The sequence below is a fragment of the Patella vulgata genome, chromosome 7, assembly GCF_932274485.2.
Source record: "Patella vulgata chromosome 7, xgPatVulg1.2, whole genome shotgun sequence".
NCBI lineage: Eukaryota > Metazoa > Mollusca > Gastropoda > Patellidae > Patella > Patella vulgata.
Genome location: NC_065885.2, coordinates 12,857,988 through 12,866,259, shown reverse-complemented (window position 1 = coordinate 12,866,259; position 8,272 = coordinate 12,857,988).

Here is an 8,272-nt window from a genome sequence, read left to right as displayed (position 1 = left end):
AGTCAATACCCTATAAATAGTATACACATAGATCTCAATAGAAAATAACATCTCTACAGGGGCGGATCCAGGAATTTTTGCAGGAGGAGGTGTGCCAGGCTATTGTTCAGCAAATTTGACAGTTGACAATGCATAATGCCATCATCGTCTCTTAATTACGTAGGCATACATACACATTGAGCTTTTTAAGAAGAGAAATCCAACACCTCGTTTGATGTCAATTTTTATAATGAATTAATATGATCAGATTGTGATTCAATTTCATTGATGCAAAGCATTAATTGTCACGCATGTCTATATCATTATTTCACGCTTTGAATGCCCATCCCATCCCACCATCTGATAATAAAGAATAAAGCACACGACCGTTACAATTTTCTCATAAAGTGTTTTACAATTCTTTTTTATGTAGCTATGTAGCTGAGTAGGGTGGTGTTTGTACGGTGGGGTCTGGATCCGCCCCTACTCTACAAAATTATTACCATAATGATATATATCTTGATTAATGAGTGTTAGTCCTGAAATGACCTAGTTTGTGTCGAGTGGACGTTAAAACCCCCTCTCTCCCTAGACTATATACATTTCGCAGCCCCGGTATTAGACTACAGAACATATTCATGTTCTTATCCCAGATACCCTAGCCTCCCCCGGGGGAAGTGTGGCCTAGAACTTCACCCAAACAAAAAAAAATAAAAGCGAGATTGTCTTATCCAAGGATACAAAGAGGGGGGGGGGGGGTCTCGAGAGGCATTGACAGAACTGCAATTGTATGTCACTGTCCTGCTACTCCAGATTCAGATGTGGTGTGGGTCGAATCCAATCTGTTTGGGTAGAATCGTGACGTATTCAAATGTTTCAGACATACTGGTTGCACTGGATCGGTCGAGATAGTGTCCAGTGACACGGATATCGATAATCCTCGCTTTATATATACAGAAAAAACATAAAATATATGTACATAAAACAGTAATAATAATAATGTAATGTTGCTACTATATTCTAAAATATTAAACATGCATTATACACAAGAGCTAAATCTGCCTATTGCATGCCTTTCTTTAGGCCTGGAATGTTATCTAAATTATTAATTAGATATTAATCAACTTATCCAGACCATAATCAACTCTCAACTGGATTAGGATCCGATTTGCTGCTCAACTTTCATTCATGATTAATTCATGAAATGGATAATCGAGATTATGTTTTTTATCGTACCGAGTTTAGTAATGATGATCGAGGCTAGGCCGAAATTTCAATCGGTAAATTCTCGGAACAGTGTGGATCAATTTGACTGAAATTTTCAGCAAATTCCCTTTGTATTATCTAGTGTTTAACTATTATAGTGAGAACTGCAAGGTCTTTACATAATCTCCTATAATGTATCTTTAACATTACAGACATCAATAATTTGTGTTTTATATTGCCTACTTCTTGATTAAAGGCTACGATTTGAATATATCAGTATCACTCTAATTCTAGGTTCCCACTGTCACGTTTCGTGCTACGATTGAAAGCGTCGCTGTAATCGTGAGTAATCGTGCTGATCCTATCAGGTTTTATCATATATTAAGGTCGGTCGTAGCGATCGTGTTGTTCGTATCCGAACGTATCTGGACGTACCAAATCGTGGTCAATCCTAACATAACGTATCTCACGGCAGTGGGAACCTAGCCTTATTAGTATCCTAGTTTATTTCACAAATAAAGTTGCGTAGAGATCTACAATCATTGTCCGACCAATAGAAACCACCCGAGTTGTGATTTAAACTTCCACATAGTTGCACATCAAATGGTCCGTCTGGGCGACCTGGTTTCCAAAACCTAAAAGTGAAATCATCGCTGGTTCGGCCATCAACCACATCAAAACTTTTATCAATTTTGATGTTAAAAATACCAAAAAAATATCTGTCACCTGCAAAATATGGAAAAATAGAAACTTTCAATAATACAATACATAAATAAATACTTGAGTAACCGACGACTGTTTTGGATTAAGGGGGGGGGGGTTACGCCAACTACCACTTAAAGCGATAATTTCATATTTTTTAAGAAAGTCAAAACATAATTATTTCTATGTCTTTTGCTCAATAGGTTGCAACTCACTATTATACGATCATAGGTATTATTCTCCCACTTAAAAATCCTTTGACCACGGAAATAATAACACAATTACCTCCCTTGTTTTTCTACCCCCCCCCCCCCCTGGAATAGCTATCTTCAAACGTTTGATTTTCTCAACTGGCAATAGTGAATTATAGGATTAATAGGATTATTCTTTAACAAGGTAGGACTGTTTATAGAATACCATCTAGTTTAATGCTTTATTTTAATAAATTTTAAAAATATAAATTAAAAATATGAAATTGCAACTTTAAATAATTTTCAGTTGAGGTGGGGTTACACCAACTACCACTTAAATACTTGAATAACCGACGATTGTTTTGAGTTAAGGTGGGGTGTTAAGCCAACTACCATTTGAATACACGAGTAACCGACGATTGCTTTGAGTTAAGGTGGGGTTAAGCCAACTACCATTTGAATATACGATTAACCGACGATTGTTTTACACCAACTACCACTTAAATACTTGAATAACCGACGATTGTTTTGAGTTAAGGTGGGGTGTTAAGCCAACTACCATTTGAATATACGATTAACCGACGATTGTTTTGAGTTAAGGTGGGGTTAAGCCAACTACCATTTGAGTATACTTGAAAAACCGACGATTGCTTTGCCTCCTTGTTAACGCTTCTTCTGGTGAATCACATATTTTTACACAATGAACATGGAAATGTTTTCTCTTTCTTCAAACCAAGTTTCTCGGGTGTTGGTGTTGACCTTTAGAAAAACAAACATTTAAGTGATAAGAAACACTTGGACTCGTAAATACTCATGTATTTTTGTTTATTTTTTTATTTTTAATTTACTTTATTTCATCTTTTTCGTTATCTTTGTCTTTGATTATTTATATTATTTCTTTTTTTCTTCTTTTTTTTTTTTTTTGTTTATCTTATTATTCTATTTTTTTAAATATATTTTATTTTTATTTTATTTGGTTTTTTTTTATTTATTTAATTTTTTTTTTATATATAAATAAATAAACTGACTTCATGTATTAGTTACCTGGATTAAGATAAGATATTACGAAATCTGTCTTTTCTTGACTGTCAAAGATAATCAAGTCTCCGCCATCTCCTTGACAAACAGCTCTAGCATCGGTAAAGTTTCTTTCTATGTCATAAATCCGAAAACAGACTCCAGATTCCCAGGTATAGGTCTGGGGGCATTCTACAAACAATATAGAAAAGTGCATAATTATTCTCGATATGATGAGTGATTCATAAAATAAATAAGATCACTGGGGTTTCGCTAACAAGTTAATTGTTAATCAGGGGTCCACTTTTCTTCAACATATCCTCATTGGACGTTGCCTTTGGGTTCTACGCTATTGCATAAAGTGCAGTACTTGAAAGTGGGCTGCGCAAGCAATTCCAAATCCAATAGAACCTGCGCTCTTTATAATGTTTTTCTTTCCCCACAATGTATAATTGGGATGCTAACTCCGTTTTCCCCGTGCTTTCCAGTAACCTTGGTAGCATCTTGCAGGCTCTTCAACCCGAACAGGCTTTGTTGAGTTTGAGTTAAGAGTGAAATATTCAAGTTTAACCGTCCATTAGATTTCTAGGGCAACTTCTATCGGTGTTTTCATTAACCAATCCACGATGCAATACCATTATAGATCCATGTCGTGCATCGCGTTGCCAGTTAATACATCATTTGGAATTCTGCAGTAAGCTTACAATGTGAGTAGGTATGACATAATGCTTTAGTATTTTTGAAATCGTTGGTCTGTTGGGCCTGTGGCGGTATGTTGCTTGGGCCCGAACGGAAGGGTATGGAACGCAGAATATCGATATATAGAGTTCGTCCTCACTTGACCCCAATGGCTCACAACAAATTGAGGCTGCTAGTGCAATAAGATGGAAAATTGCCGTTGTTTTTTAAATAAGATCATTTGATTTTTTCAAATAAATCCATTTCTAGCAGATTTTCTTAACAACTTGTTCATTTTTATCATTCTGATTTTAGAGTTCTGGTCTAAAAATATGCAAAAATATTATTTTGTCCGATTTTGTGAAAATAAGTAAGAGAGGTAACCCCAGAAAGGAATGTCGCGGAACGCCGAATATCGCTGGGTTAGTCCTCATTTAACCACAATGCTTCACACCAAATTTGAAAAATCAATCTGTTAAAAAGTGGCGTTCACAAGGTTTTGAAACGCAACAAATACTCAGAACTGAACATAGCTTTTACATAATTTACGTAAAATCAAGGGCCACATTCTAGTAAATTAAATTAGATAGAGGAATCAAGAATTAACAAATATTGCATAGGTCTGTAGGGCAACCACCACCAGAGCCGACCTTAATACTATTGAAATCTGATAGGTTTTGGCATGCGTAAATTCCTGGTCCGTATCGCATATTCGTATCGATTTTGCGTGTGACGTCATCAATGTGTGTGCATTTCTCATACGTGATGGGAAATATTCCGCTTGCCAATCTAAGACAACAACATAGATAGAGCGCTCTAGGGCTATAATCACCACCGGAGTCGCCAGGCAAGTTTTAAACGGTAGCGGCTGTTAATGCTATCACTGACATTTTAAAAGTTAGAATTAAATTAACTTACCTCTAGACGGAGAAACGTAATAAGTAGTGTTTGAGATCTGAGTCGGAGACGTAACGTTATAAACGTTTCTATGTAGATAGCACATCTTCGTGTTGATATCATAGAAAAACGACATACAGTTCAAATTTTCGAAACATGTTTTTGCGCATTTAATTTTATAAGAATTGATTGTTTCAAATGCTGTATTCGGATAAGTCATTTTATTATCCATGCTTGTTAATCTATACCAGTTTATGTCGTTACAGTCAACAAACAAAATAACAAATACAATTTGTAAATACAGCAAGACGTTCGTCATTTTTACAGGATACGTCTAGCTCGCTCCCTGACGCCACTAAGACTAATATCCAACGATTGGGCACCTAGTTGATTGTGGATATTGATGTATATCTAATGTTTCACGGTCAATATTAATGATTTATTGATTCATATTATGACGATGTTAGATCCTGAAGAAATAAGATTCAGAGCCTTAAGGAAATGATCGAGTGAGAACAAAGTAAGAAAACAACATTGTGTTCAAGCGAAGAAATTTATATCAAAGATCTTCAGTTAATGAGAAAAACGCCGGGGACATTCTTTTATTGTCAGATTATTTTTGGGTTCGAGTTTTTCCGTGGATAATTAATGCCACCCTATTCATATATACTCTTCAAAAAAGTAGGGGATATTCAGAAACAATACAAATCTGCGGAAATGCACTGCTGTTTTTATTAGAGGTAATCAGTGTATGTTAATAACAGGCCAATTGCCTACACATGAACATAAACAGTTCATATGGGCGGCTTATCGGACGGCCCAATTTTACTCGCAAAAAGATACACTGTCAAAAGTGAAAATGGACGTTTTTGATTTTTGTCTTGATAATGACGGACCCATTACACTCGCAAAGAGATACACTGTCAAAAGTGAAAATGGAAGTTTTTGATTTTTGTCTAAATGATGAGTAATTGCTCCACCAATCCTCAGACATTCAGCAATTCGTCGTGGCATCCTCCTAATCAACCGTCTAATCACGATTTGGGACAATCTGACCCACTCCTCTTGCAATGCCAGGACCCATTCTTGTAGTGTTGTCGATTGACATTGACGTCGACGAACACGTCTGCCGATCATGTCCCAGACATGCTCTATAGGGGAAAGGTCAGGCCTCATGGCTGGCCAAGGCATATGGACAATATGGTGACGCTGGAGGTAGTCATTCACGACACGAGCGCGGTGGGCACGGACATTATCATCTTGAAAGATGTAACGTCGACCTGCACGTTGAGCAAAGGGCAGAACTATCGGTGCCAGGATGTGATACACGGTAGTATACACCAGTGACCCTTCCTTGAACAATATGCAAGTCCATTCTGCCAGTCATAGTGATTCCTCCCCACACCATAACAGACCCACGCCCGAATCTGCCATGCTGTCTAATGTTAACGTTAGCATAACGCTCATTTACACGCCTCCAAACGCGAGCGCGCATATCGGTGAAATAAAGAGTAAATCTGGACTCATCTGAGAACATTAAACGCGCCCATCGACGATTACCCCAATTTCTACGCTGCCTACACCATTGACGCCTGTTTGCCATGTGTTGGCGAGTTAATGGGGGCACAACACGCGGTCGCCGCGCATGCAAACGGGCTTCGTTTAGCTGATTTCTAATCGTTTGGGGTGTAACTCGAACTCCTGTAACTTGGTACAAGTTCACAGAAAACTGATTGGCCGTTTGTCCTTGATTTCGCAGGACCTGTGTACGAATATATCGATCCTGGGCTTGTGTAGGACGACCTGAACGAGGTCTATCATCAACATTGTGTGTTTGTTGGTACCGGTTCCACAGTCTGCTGATCACAGACTGTGACACATTAAGCATGTTGGCTACTGCTCGCTGTGTAGAACCCATTTGAAGCATGCCAATAGCACGTAGACGTTCATCATGTTGAAGACGTCTCATTGCAAATTGAACGTAACACACCAAAGCAAAGATATGCTAAACAGTAAATCTTATGCAAAAACCGATAGAAAAGCAAACATGGATAGGATAAACCAGCACACGGCAGTTTGCATCAACCCCTCCTTGAAGTGTCAAAATTTACAATGCCCCCCCCCCCCCCACACACACACACACACGTGTATGGCGTTATTACGTGTCGCACGGACAGCTCAGTGGTCATGTTGGGGCGATAAGTTCTTCATCTGTGAACATGCTCTCAAAGCATGTCAAGTGTCCATGACTATTTATCATATCACAACTGGCATGGGTATTTGCATTTCAATATCCCCTACTTTTTTGAAGAGTATTTATCATGGCAGATTGTATTTAATAAGTCATATTTATTTTAAAGTATCCATATAATATAGGGCAATGGGGAATGACAATTCAGCGCCCCAACCGGTCATTTTATGTGCAAATTCTAGGCTACGGGCCTAGGTTATCGAGACTATTTCATACCAAAAACTACCGTTTATTTGAAAGCGGTTGATTATGGAGACTACTTCATACCAAATATTATAGAAATATAGCAAGCGCACTAAGTCAAAGAAGGTTTTAGGAACCTAACAGAAGCAAAGATAAATCCTACTAGCATTCTGTTTTTGTAAAAGGACAATCTTCGAAGATGAAATGAAATTGAAATGAAATGGGGTTTAACGTGCTTCTGTTCTGGTCCGACTGGGCTAATGAAGACGGACATACGCCATACATAGAAATGGTCCCACTACTGATGTATTCCGCCTTACTCCAGCCACAGTAGTGACTCGTCCTACCTTACTGGCCTATAGCTCCCTTAATTTACACATAAACTGACCCAGAACTGTACTGCACATAGCTTAACATATAATAAACCAATTCCCATTAATAAAGGTGAAGTCTTACCGCATAATTAGATGATTTGATGAAACCCAACTGCTACGCGAAATTTCTTGACTACTGAAGTTAAAATGTCCGCTATGTCAGAAACAGTATGCGCATTCCATCTCACGTGATCATACGTCACTTTCCATATATGGCCTTCATGACCATAGCTATATGCTAATGACTTTAGCTTGGGGAAAAAATGTCCGAAGCAATCGTAGACTGCATGTTGCGGATGATGGATATTTATTTTACGCTCAAACGTGAACAGCAGTTGATTATCGAACTCGACTACATTGTTCAAAAATCGGATGTAATGGGCCTCTTGCCAACTGTATTTGGCAAATCTTTAACATTTATTATGATCCCATTAGTTCTAGATGAGGTAAGAATTTTTCGTCAAAAGTTAACAAAGATAAATGAATGAATGAATGAAAAAAATGGGGTTTATTGAATTTATTTTTGATAATTAATTTTATAACTTAATATGTTAACAAACTTTTAATGTTTATGTTTATATGCATGTATTATCGTGCATTTTTAGCAATGCAGTTCATTTATACTGGTAAAAGAAATCATTGCACGAAATCGTGACAGTAAAAACAACAATATTTTTATTTTATTTTTTTTTTACCTCAACTGAGCATTGAACGGCAATATGATTCTATGAAATATTCTATTTTACTTCACAAATGATATTGCGTTCAAAATTACAGTCACTATCTGTCCAGTA